We start from the raw sequence: 24,471 nt of genomic DNA, 5'->3' as shown, positions 1-24,471 counted from the left end.
AGGTAGCTCCCCTTCCTGTTCGAGTGGCGCTCGGCGGTCGTCGTCACCGGCCTACTAGCTGCCACTGAAGGTAGCTCCCCTTCCTGTTCGAGTGGCGCTCGGCGGTCGTCGTCACCGGCCTACTAGCTGCCACTGAAGGTAGCTCCCCTTCCTGTTCGGGTGGCGCTCGGCGGTCGTCGTCACCGGCCTACTAGCTGCTACTGAAGGTACCTCCCCTTCCTGTTCGGGCGGCGCTCGGCGGTCGTCGTCACCGGCCTACTAGCTGCCATGGATCCCTTTTCCCCCTTTCTGTTTATTGGTTTCACCTGTGTTTGTTTTAGGCTGATTGGTCGGGCTTTATTTACCAGCAGGCCCGCTCGCCGCTGTGGCTGCTATGAAAGTGAACTGCATTTGCGTGTGCTCAGGGGTGTATTCATTCTGCCGACTCTGTTGAAAAACGCTTTTTAAACAGATGCAAACAGAATGAAACGGGTATAAACATACCTGAATCTGTCCAATGGAAACACTCATTTGCAACTGGACTACACTACTGTAGCTACACACTAACGATATACTGCATACCGTGTGCTCTGACACAGCTCATTCATGGTTATAACATATTACATTCAGTATCATTTCTAAAGCAATAAAGAAGGTTTTTTTTCGTTACTTCCCAGAATGTGTGAACAAGCTTAAACTTTATCCTAAAAAAAGGCTGATAGTTTAATTACATTTGGAAAGAGGGCAAAAATGCAACGTGATCCAGGCTTGAATTGCTAATAAGATGGAAGGGTTTTTGATTTCAAATGAAAGGTGTGTTTTGGGTTACATCTTTAATTTATACTTCATTTCTACGGTTTGAACCACAAATGGCAAGGGAGCAGATTTTTACATGCTTCATCCAGCCCTCATTGTTATTCATGGGCCGTGACACCTGCTTGTGTTTAGCAGGCAAATGTCACCGTAGAACACACACACACACACACACACACACACACACACACACACACACACGTCACCATACAATCTAAATGTGTCAGCGTGAAATCCGATGTTAACCTTTTGACATTGAGGCGCTCATTATATGTCTAGATATCAACATCTCCTCTCCCCTGTGCTTCACCTTTGTTTAAGCCATCCTATTATTTGTTATCATCTCTGCTGAGCCACGCCGAGCCCTGGCTTGACGCTTGTTAACATGACACATTTCACCACATAGTAAAAAATACTGCTGGGAGACCTCCATGTTTAGAATCTTTAGAATGTCCCTGTTGTCAAGGAAATTACAATTGATGACCCATAATGCAGTGCTCTCTCTCTCTCTCTCTCTCTCTCTCTCTCCACCCCCATCCCCCCTCTCCTCTCAATTCAATTCAAGTGTGACTTTAATGGACTGGGAAGCATATGTTTACATTGCCAAAGCAAGTGAAATAAACCTTAAACAAAGTGAGAAGAAACAAAAAACAACATCAAACTCATAAAGGTTTCAAAAGGATAAAGGATAAAGACATTTCGAGTGTCATATTATCAGCTACACTACCGGTCAAAAGTTTGAGAACACCTACTCATTCAAGGTATAAAATAAATTGTACTATTTTCTACATTGTAGAATAATAGTGAAGACATCAACAGTTTGAAATAACACATATGGAGTCATGTAGTAACCAAAAAAGTGTTAAACAAATCAAAAAATATATTTTATATTTGAGATTCTTCAAATAGCCACCCTTTGCCTTGATGACAGCTTTTCACACTCTTGGCATTCTCTCAACCAGCTTCACCTGGAATGATTTTCCTGCACTCTTGAAGAAGTTTCCACATATGCTGAGCACTTCTTGGCTGCTTTTCCTTCACTCTGCGGTCTGACTCATCCCAAACCATCTCAATTGGGTTGAGGTCAGGGGATTGTGGAGGCCAGGTCATCTGATGCAGCACTCCATCACTCTACTTCTTGATAAAATAGATCTTACACAACTTGGAGATGTGTTGGGCCATTATTCTGTTGAGAAACAAATGATAGCCCCACTAAGCACAAACCAGATGGGATGATGTATTGCTGCAGAATGCTGTGGTAGCTATGCTGGTTAAGTGTGCCTTGAATTCTAAATAAATCACAGACAGTGTCATCAGCAAAGCAGCCCCAACGCATCACACCTCCTCCTCCTTCATCCTTCACAGTGGAAAATATACATGCGGAGATCATCCGTTACCCTACACCGCGTCTCACAAAGACACAGTGGCTGGAATCAAAAATCTCACATTTTTCAGACAAAAGGACACATTTCCACCAGTCTATTGTCCATTGCCCGTGTTGGGTCTTCCTTTCCTGTGGTGGTCCTCATGAGAGACAGTTTCATCACAGCAGAGGTAACTCTGGGTCTTCCTTTCCTGTGGTGGTCCTCATGAGAGACAGTTTCATCACAGCAGAGGTAACTCTGGGTCTTCCTTTCCTGTGGTGGTCCTCATGAGAGACAGTTTCATCACAGCAGAGGTAACTCTGGGTCTTCCTTTCCTGTGGTGGTCCTCATGAGAGACAGTTTCATCACAGCAGAGGTAACTCTGGGTCTTCCTTTCCTGTGGTGGTCCTCATGAGAGACAGTTTCATCACAGCAGAGGTAACTCTGGGTCTTCCTTTCCTGTGGTGGTCCTCATGAGAGACAGTTTCATCATAGCAGAGGTAACTCTGGGTCTTCCTTTCCTGTGGTGGTCCTCATGAGAGACAGTTTTATCACAGCAGAGGTAACTCTGGGTCTTCCTTTCCTGTGGTGGTCCTCATGAGAGACAGTTTCATCACAGCAGAGGTAACTCTGGGTCTTCCTTTCCTGTGGTGGTCCTCATGAGAGACAGTTTCATCACAGCAGAGGTAACTCTGGGTCTTCCTTTCCTGTGGTGGTCCTCATGAGAGACAGTTTCATCACAGCAGAGGTAACTCTGGGTCTTCCTTTCCTGTGGTGGTCCTCATGAGAGACAGTTTCATCACAGCAGAGGTAACTCTGGGTCTTCCTTTCCTGTGGTGGTCCTCATGAGAGACAGTTTCATCACAGCAGAGGTAACTCTGGGTCTTCCTTTCCTGTGGTGGTCCTCATGAGAGACAGTTTCATCACAGCAGAGGTAACTCTGGGTCTTCCTTTCCTGTGGTGGTCCTCATGAGAGACAGTTTCATCACAGCAGAGGTAACTCTGGGTCTTCCTTTCCTGTGGTGGTCCTCATGAGAGACAGTTTCATCACAGCAGAGGTAACTCTGGGTCTTCCTTTCCTGTGGTGGTCCTCATGAGAGACAGTTTCATCACAGCAGAGGTAACTCTGGGTCTTCCTTTCCTGTGGTGGTCCTCATGAGAGACAGTTTCATCACAGCAGAGGTAACTCTGGGTCTTCCTTTCCTGTGGTGGTCCTCATGAGAGACAGTTTCATCACAGCAGAGGTAACTCTGGGTCTTCCTTTCCTGTGGTGGTCCTCATGAGAGACAGTTTCATCATAGCAGAGGTAACTCTGGGTCTTCCTTTCCTGTGGTGGTCCTCATGAGAGACAGTTTCATCACAGCAGAGGTAACTCTGGGTCTTCCTTTCCTGTGGTGGTCCTCATGAGAGACAGTTTCATCACAGCAGAGGTAACTCTGGGTCTTCCTTTCCTGTGGTGGTCCTCATGAGAGACAGTTTTATCACAGCAGAGGTAACTCTGGGTCTTCCTTTCCTGTGGTGGTCCTCATGAGAGACAGTTTCATCACAGCAGAGGTAACTCTGGGTCTTCCTTTCCTGTGGTGGTCCTCATGAGAACCAGTTTCATCACAGCAGAGGTAACTCTGGGTCTTCCTTTCCTGTGGTGGTCCTCATGAGAGACAGTTTCATCACAGCAGAGGTAACTCTGGGTCTTCCTTTCCTGTGGTGGTCCTCATGAGAGACAGTTTCATCACAGCAGAGGTAACTCTGGGTCTTCCTTTCCTGTGGTGGTCCTCATGAGAGACAGTTTCATCACAGCAGAGGTAACTCTGGGTCTTCCTTTCCTGTGGTGGTCCTCATGAGAGACAGTTTCATCACAGCAGAGGTAACTCTGGGTCTTCCTTTCCTGTGGTGGTCCTCATGAGAGACAGTTTCATCACAGCAGAGGTAACTCTGGGTCTTCCTTTCCTGTGGTGGTCCTCATGAGAGACAGTTTCATCACAGCAGAGGTAACTCTGGGTCTTCCTTTCCTGTGGTGGTCCTCATGAGAGACAGTTTCATCACAGCAGAGGTAACTCTGGGTCTTCCTTTCCTGTGGTGGTCCTCATGAGAGACAGTTTCATCACAGCAGAGGTAACTCTGGGTCTTCCTTTCCTGTGGTGGTCCTCATGAGAGACAGTTTCATCACAGCAGAGGTAACTCTGGGTCTTCCTTTCCTGTGGTGGTCCTCATGAGAGACAGTTTCATCACAGCAGAGGTAACTCTGGGTCTTCCTTTCCTGTGGTGGTCCTCATGAGAGACAGTTTCATCATAGCAGAGGTAACTCTGGGTCTTCCTTTCCTGTGGTGGTCCTCATGAGAGACAGTTTCATCACAGCAGAGGTAACTCTGGGTCTTCCTTTCCTGTGGTGGTCCTCATGAGAGACAGTTTCATCACAGCAGAGGTAACTCTGGGTCTTCCTTTCCTGTGGTGGTCCTCATGAGAGACAGTTTCATCGTAGCGCTTGGATGTTTATGCGACTGCACTCGTTCAAAGTTCTTGAAATGTTCCGTATTGACTGACCTTCATGTCTTAAAGTAATGATGGACTGTCGTTTCTCTTTGCTTATTTGAGCTGTTCTTGCCATAATATAGACTTGGTCTTTTACCAAATAGGGCTATCTTCTGTATACCCCCCCATACCTTGTCACAGCACAAATGATTGGCTGAAACGCATTAAGAAGGAAAGAAATGAACTTTTAAGAAAGCACACCTGTTAATTGAAATGCATTCCAGGTGACTGCCCCATGAAGCTGGTTGAGAGAATGCCAAGAGTGTGAAAAGCTGCCGTCAAGGCAAAGGGTGGCTACTTTGAAGAATCTAAAATATTAAATACGTTTTGATTTGTTTAACACTTTTTTGGTTACTACATGACTCCATATGTGTTACTTCATAGTTTTGATGACTTCACTATTATTCTGCAGTGCAGAAAACAGTAAAAAATAAAAATAAAGCACTTGAATCAGTAGGTGTTCTCAAACTTTTGACTGGTATTGTATGTAGAGTGAAATATGTGTCTCTAATATGGTCATACATTAGAGGTTAGGAAGTGCAGCTAAGTTTCCACCTCATTTTGTGGGAAGTGTGCACCTAGCCTGTCTTCTCTCAAGAGCCAGGTCTACCTATGGCGGCCTCTCTCAATAGCAAGGCTATGCTCTCTCTCTCTCTCTCTCTCTCCATCCCTCAACCTCAATCTCTCTCTCTCTGTCTCTTTGTTCCTCTCTGGCTCTCACTGGCTGTCTCTCTCTGCGTCTATCTATCTCTCTCTCTCTCCATCTCTCCCTCCGTCTCTCCCTCCCTCCGTCTCCCTCCCTCCCTCCGTCTCTCTCTCTCTCTCTCTCTCTCTCTCTCTCTCTCTCTCTCCGTCTCTCTCTCTGTAGAGGGATGTTGTCCTCAGCTCTCAGCTCAGACAAGACAGAGACGGCTGATTGATGATGAGCCTCAACCCTCCAACCAACCAAACCCTACAGAGAGACAAAGATAATTTAACAGCTAAGGAAGGGTCTGGTCTGACTGAAGTATAACCACAGTCTCCCCAAATTCTCTAACCCGGCAGTTAGACAGTCAATCAGGCCTGGGTCTGGGCTGTTGTTTTTTAAACTGTTGGGATTTAGATCAGCCTTGTGACAAATTTAAATTGCCCATTATAGAGTTGATGTGCTGGGGCCTAGGATGGGGTCAGAGGTATAGGACTGGGGATGGGGTCGGAGGTATAGAACTGGGGATGGGGTCAGAGGTATAGGACTGGGTATGGAAGTATAGGACTGGGGTCAGAGGTATAGGACTGGGGATGGGGTCAGAGGTATAGGACTGGGGATGGGGTCGGAGGTATAGGACTGGGGATGGGGTCAGAGGTATAGGACTGGGGATGGGGTCAGAGGTATAGGACTGGGGATGGGGTCAGAGGTATAGGACTGGGGATGGGGTCAGAGGTATAGGACTGGGGATGGGGTCAGAGGTATAGGACTGGGGATGGAGTCAGAGGTGTAGGACTGGGGATGGGGTCAGAGGTGTAGGACTGGGGATGGGGTCAGAGGTATAGGACTGGGGATGGAGGTATAGGACTGGGGATGGGGTCAGAGGTATAGGACTGGGGATGGAGGTATAGGACTGGGGATGGGGTCAGAGGTATAGGACTGGGGATGGGGTCAGAGGTATAGGACTGGGATGGAGGTATAGGACTGGGGATGGGGTCGGAGGTATAGGACTGGGGATGGGGTCAGAGGTATAGGACTGGGGATGGGGTCGGAGGTAAAGGACTGGGGATGGGGTCAGAGGTATAGGACTGGGGTCAGAGGTATAGGACTGGGGATGGGGTCAGAGGTATAGGACTGGGGATGGAGGTATAGGACTGGGGATGGGGTCGGAGGTATAGGACTGGGGATGGGGTCGATGGTAAAGGACTGGGGATGGGGTCAGATGTATAGGACTGGGGTCAGAGGTATAGGACTGGGGATGGGGTCAGAGGTATAGGACTGGGGATGGGGTCAGAGGTATAGGACTGGGGATGGGGTCAGAGGTATAGGACTGGGGATGGGGTCAGAGGTGTAGGACTGGGGATGGGGTCGGAGGTATAGGACTGGGGATGGGGTCAGAGGTATAGGACTGGGATGGGGTCAGAGGTATAGGACTGGGGATGGGGTCAGATGTGTAGGACTGGGGACGGGGTCAGAGGTATAGGACTGGGGATGGGGTCGGAAGTATAGGACTGGGGATGGGGTCAGAGGTATAGGACTGGTGATGGGGTCAGAGGTATAGGACTGGGGATGGGGTCGGAGGTATAGGACTGGGTATGGGGTCTGAGGTATAGGACTGGGGATGGGGTCAGAGGTATAGGACTGGGGATGGAGGTGTAGGACTGGGGATGGGGTCGGAGGTATAGGACTGGGGATGGAGGTGTAGGACTGGGGATGGGGTCGGAGGTAAAGGACTGGGGATGGGGTCGGAGGTAAAGGACTGGGGATGGGGTCAGAGGTATAGGACTGGGGATGGGGTCGGAGGTATAGGACTGGGGATGGGGTCGGAGGTATAGGACTGGGGATGGGGTCAGAGGTATAGGACTGGGGATGGAGGTATAGGACTGGGGATGGGGTCGGAGGTAAAGGACTGGGGATGGGGTCAGAGGTAAAGAACTGGGGATGGGGTCGGAGGTATAGGACTGGGGATGGAGGTATAGGACTGGGGATGGGGTCAGAGGTATAGGACTGGGGATGGAGGTGTAGGACTGGGGATGGGGTCGGAGGTATAGGACTGGGGATGGAGGTATAGGACTGGGGATGGGGTCAGAGGTATAGGACTGGGGATGGGGTCAGAGGTATAGGACTGGGGATGGAGGTATAGGACTGGGGATGGGGTCAGAAGTATAGGACTGGGGATGGAGGTGTAGGACTGGGGATGGGGTCGGAGGTATAGAACTGGGGATGGGGTCAGAGGTATAGGACTGGGGATGGGGTCAGAGGTATAGGACTGGGGATGGAGGTATAGGACTGGGGATGGGGTCGGAGGTAAAGGACTGGGGATGGGATCAGAGGTATAGGACTGGGGATGGAGATATAGGACTGGGGATGGGGTCGGAGGTAAAGGACTGGGGATGGGGTCAGAGGTAAAGGACTGGGGATGGGGTCGGAGGTATAGGACTGGGGATGGAGGTATAGGACTGGGGATGGGGTCAGAGATATAGGACTGGGGATGGAGGTGTAGGACTGGGGATGGGGTCGGAGGTATAGGACTGGGGATGGGGTCAGAGGTATAGGACTGGGGATGGGGTCAGAGGTATAGGACTGGGGATGGAGGTATAGGACTGGGGATGGGGTCAGAGGTATAGGACTGGGGATGGGGTCAGAGGTATAGGACTGGGGATGGGGTCAGAGGTATAGGACTGGGGATGGAGGTGTAGGACTGGGGATGGGGTCGGAGGTTTAGGACTGGGGATGGGGTCAGAGGTATAGGACTGGGGATGGAGGTATAGGACTGGGGATGGGGTCAGAGGTATAGGACTGGGGATGGAGGTGTAGGACTGGGGATGGGGTCGGAGGTTTAGGACTGGGGATGGGGTCAGAGGTATAGGACTGGGGATGGAGGTATAGGACTGGGGATGGGGTCAGAGGTATAGGACTGGGGATGGAGGTATAGGACTGGGGATGGGGTCAGAGGTATAGGACTGGGGATGGAGGTGTAGGACTGGGGATGGGGTCGGAGGTATAGGAATGGGGATGGGGTCAGAGGTATAGGACTGGGGATGGGGTCAGAGGTATAGGACTGGGGATGGCGGTATAGGACTGGGGATGGGGTCAGAGGTATAGGACTGGGGATGGGGTCAGAGGTATAGGACTGGGGATGGGGTCAGAGGTATAGGACTGGGGATGGAGGTGTAGGACTGGGGATGGGGTCGGAGGTTTAGGACTGGGGATGGGGTCAGAGGTATAGGACTGGGGATGGAGGTATAGGACTGGGGATGGGGTCAGAGGTATAGGACTGGGGATGGAGGTATAGGACTGGGGATGGAGGTGTAGGACTGGGGATGGAGGTATAGGACTGGGGATGGGGTCAGAGGTATAGGACTGGGGATGGAGGTATAGGACTGGGGATGGGGTCAGAGGTATAGGACTGGGGATGGGGTCAGAGGTATAGGACTGGGGATGGGGTCAGAGGTATAGGACTGGGGATGGGGTCAGAGGTATAGGACTGGGGATGGGGTCAGAGGTATAGGACTGGGGATGGAGGTGTAGGACTGGGGATGGGGTCGGAGATAAAGGACTGGGGATGGGGTCAGAGGTATAGGACTGGGGTCAGAGGTATAGGACTGGGGATGGGGTCGGAGGTATAGGACTGGGGATGGGGTCAGAGGTATAGGACTGGGGATGGGGTCAGAGGTATAGGACTGGGGATGGAGGTATAGGACTGGGGTCAGAGGTATAGGACTGGGGATGGAGGTGTAGGACTGGGGATGGAGGTGTAGGACTGGGGATGGGGTCAGAGGTATAGGACTGGGGATGGGGTCAGAGGTATAGGACTGGGGATGGGGTCAGAGGTATTGGACTGGGGATGGGGTCGGAGGTAAAGGACTGGGGATGGGGTCAGAGGTATAGGACTGGGGATGGGGTCAGAGGTATAGGACTGGGGATGGGGTCAGAGGTATAGGACTGGGGATGGAGGTGTAGGACTGGGGATGGGGTCGGAGGTAAAGGACTGGGGATGGGGTCAGAGGTATAGGACTGGGGATGGAGGTATAGGACTGGGGATGGGGTCGGAGGTATAGGACTGGGGATGGGGTCAGAGGTATAGGACTGGGGATGGGGTCAGAGGTATAGGACTGGGGATGGGGTCAGAGGTGTAGGACTGGGGATGGAGGTATAGGACTGGGGTCAGAGGTATAGGACTGGGGATGGAGGTGTAGGACTGGGGATGGAGGTATAGGACTGGGGATGGGGTCAGAGGTATAGGACTGGGGATGGGGTCAGAGGTGTAGGACTGGGGATGGGGTCGGAGGTATAGGACTGGGTATGGGGTCAATTGGCTCCCATTCCTCTGACTACCTCCTATTCTCCTTTCCAGTCCTCATCCAGCCTCTCCTGCCCGTTCCCTCGTCTCTCCCCAGTTACCAGGGAGAGTACAGTAATATGCACATATGTTCCTCTACAGGAAGTGGTTTGTATTAAGTCCTGGCAGTGGCCACACTGAGAACATCATGGGTGGAACAAACACACCAGAGCCAGCAGCACGACCTTTAGACAAGAGTCCCAAAATCTCACCCTGTTCCCTATTCCCTACACAGTGCACTACTTTTGACCAGAGCTCTATGGTGGCATTTTGGGATGTAGCCTTATCGTCTGGTGTACATTACTGTGTTTCTCTTAATTGTGATCATGTAAACTCCTGGTTGATGACAACTCCCTGTACAGTACAGCTGTGAGGAAGACTGATTAAGACATAGAGTGTAACGGTTGAGAAATGTACACTATATAAAACACAGGTATGAGGACACTCAGAAACACAGGTATGTGGACACTTTTGTTTCAAATCAAAATCAAATCCAATGTATTTATATAGCCCTTCGTACATCAGCTGATATCTCAAAGTGCTGTGCAGAAACCCAGCCTAAAACCCCCAAACAGCAAGCAATGCAGGTATTTCAGCGACAGTCGTTGCTGACAGGTGTATCAAATCAAGCATCAAGCGGCCATGCAATCTCCATAGACAAACATTGGCAGTAGAATGGCCTTTTCCTGAAGGAGCTCAGTGACTTTCAACGTGGCACCCGTCATAGTCAACCATTTTCTAAGCCGCGCGCACACAAGCCACGAGCAATGCCAAGCGTCATCTGGAGTGGTGTTAAACCAATACCAAGCGTCGGCTGGAGTGGTGTTAAGGCTGGAGTGGTGTTAAGGCTGGAGTGGTGTTAAACCAATGCCAAGCGTCGGCTGGAGTGGTGTTAAGGCTGGAGTGGTGTTAAAGCAATACCAAGCGTCAGCTGGAGTGGTGTAAAACCAATACCAAGCATCAGCTGGAGTGGTGTTAAGGCTGGAGTGGTGTTAAACCAATACCAAGAGTCAGCTGGAGTGGTGTTAAGGCTGGAGTGGTGTTAAACCAATACCAAGCGTCAGCTGGAGTGGTGTTAAGGCTGGAGTGGTGTTAAACCAATACCAAGCGTCAGCTGCAGTGGTGTTAAGGCTGGAGTGGTGTTAAACCAATACCAAGCATCAGCTGGAGTGGTGTTAAGGCTGGAGTGGTGTTAAACCAATACCAAGCATCAGCTGGAGTGGTGTTAAGGCTGGAGTGGTGTTAAACCAATACCAAGCGTCAGCTGGAGTGGTGTTAAGGCTGGAGTGGTGTTAAACCAATACCAAGCGTCAGCTGGAGTGGTGTTAAGGCTGGAGTGGTGTTAAACCAATACCAAGCGTCAGCTGGAGTGGTGTTAAGGCTGGAGTGGTGTTAAACCAATACCAAGCGTCAGCTGGAGTGGTGTTAAGGCTGGAGTGGTGTTAAACCAATACCAAGCGTCAGCTGGAGTGGTGTTAAGGCTGGAGTGGTGTTAAACCAATACCAAGCGTCAGCTGGAGTGGTGTTAAGGCTGGAGTGGTGTTAAACCAATACCAAGCTTCAGCTGGAGTGGTGTTAAGGCTGGAGTGGTGTTAAACCAATACCAAGCGTCAGCTGGAGTGGTGTTAAGGCTGGAGTGGTGTTAAACCAATACCAAGCATCAGCTGGAGTGGTGTTAAGGCTGGAGTGGTGTTAAACCAATACCAAGCGTCGGCTGGAGTGGTGTTAAGGCTGGAGTGGTGTTAAACCAATACCAAGCATCAGCTGGAGTGGTGTTAAGGCTGGAGTGGTGTTAAAGCAATACCAAGCGTCAGCTGGAGTGGTGTTAAGGCTGGAGTGGTGTTAAACCAATACCAAGCGTCAGCTGGAGTGGTGTTAAGGCTGGAGTGGTGTTAAACCAATACCAAGCGTCAGCTGGAGTGGTGTTAAGGCTGGAGTGGTGTTAAACCAATACCAAGCGTCAGCTGGAGTGGTGTTAAGGCTGGAGTGGTGTTAAAGCAATACCAAGCGTCAGCTGGAGTGGTGTTAAGGCTGGAGTGGTGTTAAACCAATACCAAGCGTCAGCTGGAGTGGTGTTAAGGCTGGAGTGGTGTTAAACCAATACCAAGCGTCAGCTGGAGTGGTGTTAAGGCTGGAGTGGTGTTAAACCAATACCAAGCGTCAGCTGGAGTGGTGTTAAGGCTGGAGTGGTGTTAAACCAATACCAAGCATCAGCTGGAGTGGTGTTAAGGCTGGAGTGGTGTTAAACCAATACCAAGCATCAGCTGGAGTGGTGTTAAACCAATACCAAGCGTCAGCTGGAGTGGTGTAAAAAGCTCGCTGCCATTGGACTCTTGGAGCCGTGGAAACGCGTTCGCTGGAACGATGAATCAAGCTTCACCATCTGGCAGTCCGACGGACGAATCTGGGTTTGGCGGATGCCAGGAGAACGTTACCTGCCCCCAAATGCATAGGAGGAATAAATGGTCTGGGGCTGTTCTTTATGGTTCGGGAAACACAACAAAATCCTTCCTAGAAGTGTGGAGGCTGTTCTATCGGCATAATGGGGACCAACTCCATATTAATGCCCATGAATGAGATGTTTTGACGAGCAGGTGTTCGCATACTTTTAGTCGCGCAGTGTATATGTGTGTTGCTATGGCAATCAAGGCTCTCGCTCCGTGTGTAATTACGCTAGGCGGACGGATAACAGTGAGTTCTGTAGTCGGTGAAAACGTTTGAGTTTATAGAAAATGAGTATAATAAACTCGCAGGGTAAAGTATATCACTGCTGAAAATAAGGCTGCTAGGAGGTTCTTTATCGCGTCATTTAGTTCAACAGTGTAAAAATATATTCCTAATATTATATATTATAACTGAAAACTTCACACATCTCAAATAAGGTGAAAATAGATGGTTTTGATTCAATTGTCATACAATTTAAAAAAAAATGTAATATATTTTTTTTATGAGAACAAGTATAGAGAAGTTGGTTTAAATGTACACCTGACTTTCTTTCATGACTGCGATTTGCATTTGAATGATTATACCTTTGCTGCGGCAAGTGCACTCAATTTATGCAATTTATGATTGAAGTTTACGACTACCTCGTTCGATCTCTAGGCCTTGTTATGTAAATTTTTGTCTTCACCATGGCCTAAAATCAGTTTGATTTAACTGGGCATGTTTTTGTTTTTTTGTGAGATGCAACTGTCATTGGAATGAGGGGACGTGTAGGGAATACAAAACCTGTAATCTACATGTTTGTTGTCATTAGTCTGGCAGAAATAGCACATCGATTGAAGCTGTAATGTCATAACGAACTGTGTACAACGTGAGTCTCACCACCAATCTGTTGTTGTTGAAACCATTTCAACCAGTTTGGGATCCAGAAAAAGGTAGGAGATACAGATTTAAATCAACCCAAGCGTTTGCTCCGGTCGTTTGGTGCTGAGGTTTTTGGGCTCTCGAGTGTGGCAGCGGGCCGAGGCACTGCATCTCAGCGCTAAGAGGGCGTCACTACAGACTCCCTGGTTCGATTCCAGGCTGCATCACAACCAGGCCGTGATCGGGAGTCCCATAGGGGTGGCGTGCAATTGGCCCAGCGCGTCGTCCGGGTTAGGGTTTGGGCCGGGATAGTCCGTCATTGTAAATAAGAATTTGTTCTTAACTGACTTGCCTAGTTATATAGAGGTTACATAAAGATGACTGGAGTAGTGATCTCGCCCTGTAACTGTGGTAGGAAAGGCATGGATAAGGTTCATGGTAGGGTAGTCTTTAATTAAATGTTTTATTTCTCCTTTATTTAACCAGGTAGGCCAGTTGAGAACGAGTTCTCATTTACAACAGCGCTCTGGCCAATATAAAGTCTATCCCTCCATCTAAACATCAGCAGACCCCGATTTGCCCACCGAGAGAGAGCAAAGGCATCTCTCTCCATCCATCCATCTCTCTCCATCCATCCCTCCAGCATCAGAGACCCCCACTAAATAATGGGCCAGCTCACTCCAGGATTCTCGCCAGAGAGAATTTTACACTCTTCATTAACATTATAGTTGCTGGAGGCCGTTGGGTTGTGACGAACTCTGACCCTTAAGACTTGTTTTTAAAGAATGACCCCTGACCTAGCTCCTGGGTGCTATCCACCATCCAGTGGTATGGAGGCGTCACAAAAGGCACCCTATTCCCTATTTTGTGCACTACGGCCCACTGCCCTGGTCGAAATTAGTGCCCTACATAGGGATTAGGGTGCCGTTTGGGACGAAGCATTATGTTTGGAGGCTAGTGGAGAGGAGGGTAGGAGAGCATGGATAACCCATCTAGGCTGCTGCCTCCCTGTCTTTGTAGCAGTGTCTGGAGGAATCTCCGGAGCATCCGCTGGGTTGGAGATAAACACCCACAGGCTAGATGCTTCTCCTGCTGCAGCTCAACAAACCCACAGTTAATACCAGGGTACTGTTCTCTTACCTGGCTGTAATGAACCCACAGTTAATACATGGGTACTGTTCTCTTACCTGGCTGTAGGTTAATGAACTCACAGTTAATACCAGGGTACTGTTCTCTTACCTGGCTGTAATGAAGCCACAGTTAATACCAGGGTACTGTTCTCTTACCTGGCTGTAGCTTAATGAACTCACAGTTAATACCAGGGTACTGTTCTCTTACCTGGCTGTAGCTTAATGAACCCACAGTTAATACCAGGGTACTGTTCTCTTACCTGGCTGTAATGAACCCACAGTTAAAACCAGGGTACTGTTCTCTTACCTGGCTGTAATGAACCCACAGTTAATACCAGGGTACTGTTCTCTTACCTGGCTGTAGCTTAATGAACCCACAGTTAATACCAGAGTACTGTTCTCTTACCTGGCTGTAATGAACCCACAGTTAATACCAGGGTACTGTTCTCTTACCTGGTTGTAATGAACCCACAGTTAATACCAGGATACTGTTCTCTTACCTGGCTGTAATGAACCCACAGTTAATACCAGGGTACTGTTCTCTTACCTGGCTGTAATGAACTCACAGTTAATACCAGGGTACTGTTCTCTTACCTGGCTGTAGCTTAATGAACCCACAGTTAATACCAGAGTACTGTTCTCTTACCTGGCTGTAATGAACCCACAGTTAATACCAGCGTACTGTTCTCTTACCTGGCTGTAATGAACCCACAGTTAATACCAGGGTACTGTTCTCTTACCTGGCTGTAATGAACTCACAGTTAATACCAGGGTACTGTTCTCTTACCTGGCTGTAGCTTAATGAACCCACAGTTAATACCAGAGTACTGTTCTCTTACCTGGCTGTAATGAACCCACAGTTAATACCAGCGTACTGTTCTCTTACCTGGCTGTAATGAACCCACAGTTAATACCAGGGTACTGTTCTCTTACCTGGCAGTAGCTTAATAAACTCACAGTTAATACCAGAGTACTGTTCTCTTACCTGGCTGTAATGAACCCACAGTTAATACCAGGGTACTGTTCTCTTACCTGGCTGTAGCTTAATGAACCCACAGTTAATACCAGGGTACTGTTCTCTTACCTGGCTGTAATGAACCCACAGTTAATAACAGGGTACTGTTCTCTTACCTGGCTGTAGCTTAATGAACCCACAGTTAATGCCTGTACATAGTCCAAATGGAATGTACTCACCATATACTGGAGGGTTCTACCTGGAATTTGTACATATTCTAAATGGTGAGTCAATTCCGTTTAGAACCCTCCAGTATATGGTGAGTAAATTCAATTTTGAATCCTCCAGTATATGGTGAGTAAATTCCATTTTAGAACCCTTCAGTATATGGTGAGTAAATACCATGTAGAACCCTCCAGTGTATGGTGAGTAAATACCATGTGGAACCCTCCAGTATATGGTGAGTGAATTCCATTTAAAATCCTCCAGTATATGGTGAGTAAATACCATGTAGAATCCTCCAGTATATGGTGAGTAAATACTGTTTAGAACCCTCCAGTATATGGTGAGTAAATACCGTTTGGAACCTCCAGTATATGGTGAGTAAATTCTGTTTAGAACCCTCCAGTATATGGTGAGTAAATTCCGTTTAGAATCCTCCAGTATATGGTGGGTAAATTCTGTTTAGAACCCTCAAGTATATGGTGAGTAAATTCAGTTTAGAACCCTCCAGTATATGGTGGGTAAATTCTGTTTAGAATCCTCCAGTATATGGTGAGTAAATTCTGTTTAGAACCCTCCAGTATATGGTGAGTAAATTCTGTTTAGAACCCTCCAGTATATGGTGAGTAAATTCAGTTTAGAATCCTCCAGTATATGGTGGGTAAATTCTGTTTAGAACCCTCAAGTATATGGTGAGTAAATTCAGTTTAGAACCCTCCAGTATATGGTGGGTAAATTCTGTTTAGAATCCTCCAGTATATGGTGAGTAAATTCCTTTTAGAACCCTCAAGTATATGGTGAGTAAATTCAGTTTAGAACCCTCAAGTATATGGTGAGTAAAGTCCGTTTAGAACTCTCAAGTATATGGTGAGTAAATTCCGTTTAGAATCCTCCAGTATATGGTGAGTAAATTCTGTTTAGAATCCTCCAGTATATGGTGAGTAAATTCTGTTTAGAACCCTCCAGTATATGGTGAGTAAAGTCCGTTTAGAACCCTCCAGTATATGGTGAGTAAATTCTGTTTAGAATCCTCCAGTATATGGTGAGTAAATTCTGTTTAGAATCCTCCAGTATATGTTGAGTAAATTCCGTTTAGAACCATCCAGTATATGGTGAGTAAATTCCATTTAGAATCCTCCAGTATATGGTGAGTAAATTCCGTTTAGAACCATCCAGTATATGGTGAGTAAACTCCACTACTAAGGACAAGGTGTGTGTTCTTATTGCAGTAGGCTTGTCTTGGGATTGAACTGCTCCTACTTCTATCTGTTTGTAACCTACACACAGATCATTTGAGTAATCTAGAACCCTTTATGCTAAGTACATTACACATTAATTATACAATAACTGCAGTCTAGCAATAAAACCATTTTAATCATTGTGAGGAAAGAGAAATTAACTTACTAACGGGGGGTGGTAAAATATAAAATGCTAAGTGGGATGGGGAAAACTCTTAATCCTTAAATCCTTTAAAACCCTTTAAAAATATGAAAAAAAATGTGGCTGTATTCTAACAAGCTGTTTTAGTGTGGGTAGTCTGAGTACACATCATCATTTTAAATCAATTGTTTTCTCTTTTTTTTGTAAATCATTTTTGTGCCTGAGGCTGATCTGCCTCGCAGGCAACGTTTCCTTTGATATGCTTCCCAGATGACCACAACACAGCATCCCAGCCAGAGTTAACTTCTCTGTAGGATTTAGTGTTCGCCGTTCGTACGCCCTCCCAGATGTAGCTTCACCAAGTCCAACATTGACTTTATCTCCTGCGCTACACTGGGGCTTTGAACAATGTGTTGTGGATGGATGTGAAGTTTGGGATGAGAGAAAACTTGAAGTTGGTTGGTAGCCAATGTTGTGGGACTAGAATTAAAGAGGAGAGAAATGCCTTGAAGGCAAATGTACCTTGAAGGCTGTGTCCTTCAAACAGACTCAAAAAAGTGTTTGGAGGGAGTGATGAATAAACATGAGTGTCTCTGTCTCTCTGTCTCTCTCTCTCTCTCTCTCTCTCTCTCTCTCTCTCTCTGTCTCTCTCTCTCTCTCTCTCTCTGTCTCTCTCTGTCGGTCTCTCTGTCGCTCTCTGTCTGTCTCTCTCTCTCTCTCTCTCTCTCTCTGTCTCTCTCTCTCTGTCTCTCTCTGTCGCTCTCTCTGTCTGTCTCTCTCTCTGTCTCTCTCTCTCTGTCTCTCTCTGTCGGTCTCTCTGTCGCTCTCTGTCTGTCTCTCTCTCTGTCTCTCTCTCTCTGTCTCTCTCTGTCGCTCTCTCTGTCTGTCTCTCTCTCTGTCTCTCTCTCTCTGTCTCTCTCTGTCGGTCTCTCTGTCGCTCTCTGTCTGTCTCTCTCTCTCTCTCTCTCTCTCTCTCTCTGTCTCTCTCTCTCTCTCTCTCTCTCTCTCTCTCTCTCTCTCTCTCTCTCTCTCTCTCTCTCTCTCTCTCTCTCTCTCTCTCTCTCTCTCTCTCTCTCTCTCTCTCTCTCTCACTGTCTGTCTGTCTCTCTCTCTGTCTTTTGCTTGTTCATGTTTTCAGTCAGACAATGACCTTTACTTGAAGGGTGACTATGAAATCAAATCAAATCAAATGCCAAGTTCTAAATGAACCCACAGCAGGTGCATAATCAGAACATCAGTGAAACAAATCATTTGACTCTGTTTAGTTGACACCGATGGGGCCCAGAATCTGTGAGAAAACAAACACATCAAGCACACCTCATGAAGTTGTTTACATAGAGAATGGCATCGGAGACAATAACAACAGATTACATGTAAGGAACCTACTGTAAACAGATATACAATGGTTTCCTGTGTTCATCCTGATGGTTCCTTCTGTCTCTCTGTCCACTGACCTGATGGTTCCTCCTGTCTCTCTGTCCCCTGACCTGATGGTTCCTCCTGTCTCTCTGTCCCCTGACCTGATGGTTCCTCCTGTCTCTCTGTCCCATGATCTGATGGTTCCTCCTGTCTCTCTGTCCCCTGACCTGATGGTTCCTCCTGTCTCTCTGTCCCCTGACCTGATGGTTCCTCCTGTCTCTCTGTCCCCTGACCTGATGGTTCCTAGTGTCTCTCTGTCCCCTGACCTGATGGTTCCTCGTGTCTCTCTGTCCCATGATCTGATGGTTCCTCCTGTCTCTCTGTCCCCTGACCTGATGGTTCCTCCTGTCTCTCTGTCCCCTAACCTGATGGTTCCTCCTGTCTCTCTGTCCCCTAACCTGATGGTTCCTAGTGTCTCTCTGTCCCCTGACCTGATGGTTCCTCGTGTCTCTCTGTCCCATGATCTGATGGTTCCTCCTGTCTCTCTGTCCCCTGACCTGATGGTTCCTCCTGTCTCTCTGTCCCCTGACCTGATGGTTCCTCCTGTCTCTCTGTCCCCTAACCTGATGGTTCCTCCTGTCTCTCTGTCCCCTGACCTGATGGTTCCTCCTGTCTCTCTGTCCCCTGACCTGATGGTTCCTCCTGTCTCTCTGTCCCCTGACCTGTTGGTTCCTAGTGTCTCTCTGTCCCCTGACCTGATGGTTCCTCCTGTCTGTCTGTCCCCTGACTGTGTTTATCCTGATGGTTCCTCCTGTCTCTCTGTCCCCTGACTGTGTCCCTACTGTGTTTATCCTGATGGTTCCTCTCTACCCTGAGTCTCCTGACTGTGTTTATCGTGATGGTTCCTCTCTACCCTGAGTCTCCTGACTGTGTTTATTGTGATGGTTCTTCCTGTCTCTCTGTCCCCTGATTGTGTTCCTACTGTGTTTATCGTGATGGTTCCTCTCTACCCTGAGTCCCCTGATTGTGTTCCTACTGTGTTTATCGTGATGGTTCCTCTCTACCCTGAGTCCCCTGATTGTGTTCCTACTGTGTTTATCGTGATGGTTCCTCTCTACCCTGAGTCCCCTGACTGTGTTCCTACTGTGTTTATCGTGATGGTTCCTCTCTACCCTGAGTCCCCTGACTGTGTTCCTACTGTGTTTATCGTGATGGTTCCTCTCTACCCTGAGTCCCCTGACTGTGTTCCTACTGTGTTTATCGTAATGGTTCCTCTCTACCCTGAGTCTCCTGACTGTGTTTATCGTGATGGTTCCTCTCTACCCTGAGTCCCCTGACTGTGTTTATCGTGATGGTTCCTCTCTACCCTGAGTCCCCTGACTGTGTTCCTACTGTGTTTATCGTGATGGTTCCTCTCTACCCTGAGTCCCCTGACTGTGTTCCTACTGTGTTTATCGTGATGGTTCCTCTCTACCCTGAGTCCCCTGACTGTGTTCCTACTGTGTTTATCGTGATGGTTCCTCTCTACCCTGAGTCCCCTGACTGTGTTCCTACTGTGTTTATCGTGATGGTTCCTCTCTACCCTGAGTCTCCTGACTGTGTTTATCGTGATGGTTCCTCTCTACCCTGAGTCCCCTGACTGTGTTTATCGTGATGGTTCCTCTCTACCCTGAGTCCCCTGACTGTGTTCCTACTGTGTTTATCGTGATGGTTCCTCTCTACCCTGAGTGCCCTGACTGTGTTCCTACTGTGTTTATCGTGATGGTTCCTCTCTACCCTGAGTGCCCTGACTGTGTTCCTACTGTGTTTATCGTGATGGTTCCTCTCTACCCTGAGTGCCCTGACTGTGTTCCTACTGTGTTTATCGTGATGGTTCCTCTCTACCCTGAGTGCCCTGACTGTGTTCCTACTGTGTTTATCGTGATGGTTCCTCTCTACCCTGAGTCCCCTGACTGTGTTCCTACTGTGTTTATCGTGATGGTTCCTCTCTACCCTGAGTCTCCTGACTGTGTTTATCGTGATGGTTCCTCTCTACCCTGAGTCTCCTGACTGTGTTTATCGTGATGGTTCCTCTCTACCCTGAGTGCCCTGACTGTGTTCCTACTGTGTTTATCGTGATGGTTCCTCTCTACCCTGAGTCCCAACTCATGTGTAACAGCACCTCCCGTTGACCGTTTATTATGTAGCCAGTGAACTCTTCCGTTCTTTCTTTACACAATAATGTTATTCAGAAAACATGATTTAAAAGTTCTGTGTGTGTCCTCTAGATATATTTCTGGTTCTGCCTCGATAGTCACAGTAGATCATTAAGGTTCTGTGAAGCTGTGGATGAAGTCTTCTTTAAGGAGTTTCCTGAGCAGAAGCTGTGGATGAAGTCTTCTTTCAGGAGCTTCCTGAGCAGAAGCTGTGGATGAAGTCTTCTTTCAGGAGCTTCCTGAGCAGAAGCTTTGGATGAAGTCCTCTTTAAGGAGCTTCCTGAGCAGAAGCTTTGGATGAAGTCTTCTTTAAGGAGCTTCCTGAGCAGAAGCTTTGGATGAAGTCTTCTTTCAGGAGCTTCCTGAGCAGAAGCTGTGGATGAAGTCTTCTTTCAGGAGCTTCCTGAGCAGAAGCTGTGGATGAAGTCTTCTTTCAGGAGCTTCCTGAGCAGAAGCTGTGGATGAAGTCTTCTTTCAGGAGCTTCCTGAGCAGAAGCTGTGGATGAAGTCTTCTTTCAGGAGCTTCCTGAGCAGAAGCTGTGGATGAAGTCTTCTTTAAGGAGCTTCCTGAGCAGAAGCTGTGGATGAAGTCTTCTTTCAGGGGCATCCTGAGCAGAAGCTGTGGATGAAGTCTTCTTTCAGAAGCTTCCTGAGCAGAAGCTGTGGATGAAGTCTTCTTTCAGGAGCTTCCTGAGCAGAAGCTTTGGATGAAGTCTTCTTTAAGGAGCTTCCTGAGCAGAAGCTGTGGATGAAGTCTTCTTTCAGGAGCATCCTGAGCAGAAGCTGTGGATGAAGTCTTCTTTCAGAAGCTTCCTGAGCAGAAGCTGTGGATGAAGTCTTCTTTCAGGAGCTTCCTGAGCAGAAGCTTTGGATGAAGTCTTCTTTAAGGAGCTTCCTGAGCAGAAGCTTTGTATTAAGTCCTCTTTAAGGAGCTTCCTGAGCAGAAGCGGTGTTTCACTTGGAACCTCCGTGTGTCTCTATGATGTTATCACCTATTTTATTGTCTTGTTAAACTCGTGGGTGTTTTTGTTTCAACTTAAATATCCACAGCTGAAGTTACACTGCTTGGAACTGAACCACAACTACGTGATGGTGAATGGCAATGAACCTTATAGCACATGCATGAACGTATCTATTAAAATACCATCCCGACGTCTGGTTTCTATCTCCACTATAAGGGTTGTTTTATATCTCCACTATAAGGGTTGTTTTATATCTTCACTATAAGGGTTGTTTTATATCTCCACTATAAGGGTTGTTTTATATCTCCACTATAAGGGTTGTTAAGTATCTCAGGTTTCTATCTCCACTATAAGGGTTGTTTTATATCCTCACTATAAGGGTTGTTTTATATCTCCACTATAAGGGTTGTTTTATATCTCAGGTTTCTATCTCCACTATAAGGGTTGTTTTATATCCTCATTATAAGGGTTGTTTTATATCTCCACTATAAGGGTTGTTTTATATCCTCACTATAAGGGTTGTTTTATATCTCCACTATAAGGGTTGTTTTATATCCTCATTATAAGGGTTGGTTTCTATCTCCACTATAAGGGTTGTTTTATATCTCCACTATAAGGGTTGTTTTATATCTCCACTATAAGGGTTGTTTTGTATCTCAGGTTTCTATCTCCACTATAAGGGTTGTTTTATATCTCAGGTTTCTATCTCCACTATAAGGGTTGTTTTATATATTTACTATAAGGGTTGTTTTATATCTCCACTATAAGGGTTGTTTTATATCTCCAATATAAGGGTTGTTTTATATCTCCACTATAAGGGTTGTTTTATATCTCCACTATAAGGGTTGTTTTATATCTCCACTATAAGGGTTGTTTTGTATCTCAGGTTTCTATCTCCACTATAAGGGTTGTTTTATATCTCCACTATAAGGGTTATTTTATATCTCCACTATAAGGGTTGTTTTATATCTCCACTATAAGGGTTGTTTTATATCTCCTCTATAAGGGTTGTTTTATATCTCCACTATAAGGGTTGTTTTATATCTCCACTATAAGGGTTGTTAAGTATCTCAGGTTTCTATCTCCACTATAAGGGTTGTTTTATATCTCCACTATAAGGGTTGTTTTATATCTCCATTATAAGGGTTTTAAGTATCTCAGGTTTCTATCTCCACTATAAGGGTTGTTTTATATCTCCACTATAAGGGTTGTTTTATATCTCCACTATAAGGGTTGTTAAGTATCTCAGGTTTCAATCTCCACTATAAGGGTTGTTTTATATCTCCACTATAAGGGTTGTTTTATATCTCCACTATAAGGGTTGTTAAGTATCTCAGGTTTCTATCTCCACTATAAGGGTTGTTTTATATCTCCACTATAAGGGTTGTTTTATATCTCCACTGTAAGGGTTGTTTTATATCTCCACTATAAGGGTTGTTTTATATCTCCACTATAAGGGTTGTTTTATATCTCCACTATAAGTGTTGTTTTATATCTCCACGATAAGGATTGTTTTATATCTCCACTATAAGGGTTGTTTTATATCTCAGGTTTCTATCTCCACTCTAAGGGTGGTTTTATATCTCCACTATAAGGGTTGTTTTATATCTCCACTATAAGGGTTGTTTTATATCTCCACTATAAGGGTTGTTTTATATCTCCACGAAAAGGGTTGTTTTATATCTCCACGATAAGGGTTGTTTTATCTCTCCACTATAAGTGTTGTTTTATATCTCCACGATAAGGATTGTTTTATATCTCCACTATAAGGGTTGTTTTATATCTCAGGTTTCTATCTCCACTATAAGGGTGGTTTTATATCTCCACTATAAGGGTTGTTTTATATCTCAGGTTTCTATCTCCACTATAAGGGTGGTTTTATATCTCCACAATAAGGGTTGTTTTATATCTCCACTATAAGGGTTGTTTTATATCTCCACTATAAGGGTTGTTTTATATCTCCACGAAAAGGGTTGTTTTATATCTCCACGATAAGGGTTGTTTTATCTCTCCACTATAAGGGTTGTTTTATATCTCCACTATAAGGGTTGTTTTATATCTCCACGAAAAGGGTTGTTTTATATCTCCACGATAAGGGTTGTTTTATCTCTCCACTATAAGGGTTGTTTTATATCTCCACTATAAGGGTTGTTTTATATCTCCACGATAAGGGTTGTTTTATATCTCCACGATAAGGGTTGTTTTATCTCTCCACTATAAGGGTTGTTTTATATCTCCACTGTACGGGTTGTTAAGTATCTCAGGTTTCAATCTCCACTATAAGGGTTGTTTTATATCTCCACTATAAGGGTTGTTTTATATCTCCACTATAAGGGTTGTTAAGTATCTCAGGTTTCTATCTCCACTATAAGGGTTGTTTTATATCTCCACTATAAGGGTTGTTTTATATCTCCACTATAAGGGTTGTTTTATATCTCCACTATAAGGGTTGTTTTATATCTCCACTATAAGGGTTGTTTTATATCTCCACTATAAGGGTTGTTTTATATCTCCACTATAAGGGTTGTTTTATATCTCCACTATAAGGGTTGTTTTATATCTCCACGAAAAGGGTTGTTTTATATCTCCACGATAAGGGTTGTTTTATCTCTCCACTATAAGGGTTGTTTTATATCTCCACTATAAGGGTTGTTTTATATCTCCACGAAAAGGGTTGTTTTATATCTCCACGAGAAGGGTTGTTTTATCTCTCCACTATAAGGGTTGTTTTATATCTCCACGATAAGGGTTGTTTTATATCTCCACGATAAGGGTTTTTTATCTCTCCACTATAAGGGTTGTTTTATATCTCCACTATAGGGGTTGTTTTATATCTCCACTATAAGGGTTGTTTTATATCTCCACTATAAGGGTTATTTTATATCTCCACTATAAGGGTTGTTTTATATCTCCACTATAAGGGTTGTTTTATATCTCAGGTTTCTATCTCCACTATAAGGGTTGTTTTATATCTCCACTATAAGGGTTGTTTTATATCTCCACTATAAGGGTTGTTTTATATCTCCACTATAAGGGTTGTTTTATATCTCCTCTATAAGGGTTGTTTTATATCTCCACTATAAGGGTTGTTTTATATCTCCACTATAAGGGTTGTTTTATATCTCCACTATAAGTGTTGTTTTATATCTCCACGATAAGGATTGTTTTATATCTCCACTATAAGGGTTGTTTTATATCTCAGGTTTCTATCTCCACTATAAGGGTGGTTTCATATCTCCACTATAAGGGT

The sequence above is a fragment of the Oncorhynchus mykiss genome, chromosome 2 (genome assembly GCF_057628025.1).
Source record: "Oncorhynchus mykiss isolate SJ-2025 chromosome 2, ASM5762802v1, whole genome shotgun sequence".
In the NCBI taxonomy this organism is placed as follows: Eukaryota; Metazoa; Chordata; class Actinopteri; order Salmoniformes; family Salmonidae; genus Oncorhynchus; species Oncorhynchus mykiss.
This window is presented reverse-complemented; position numbering follows the sequence as displayed.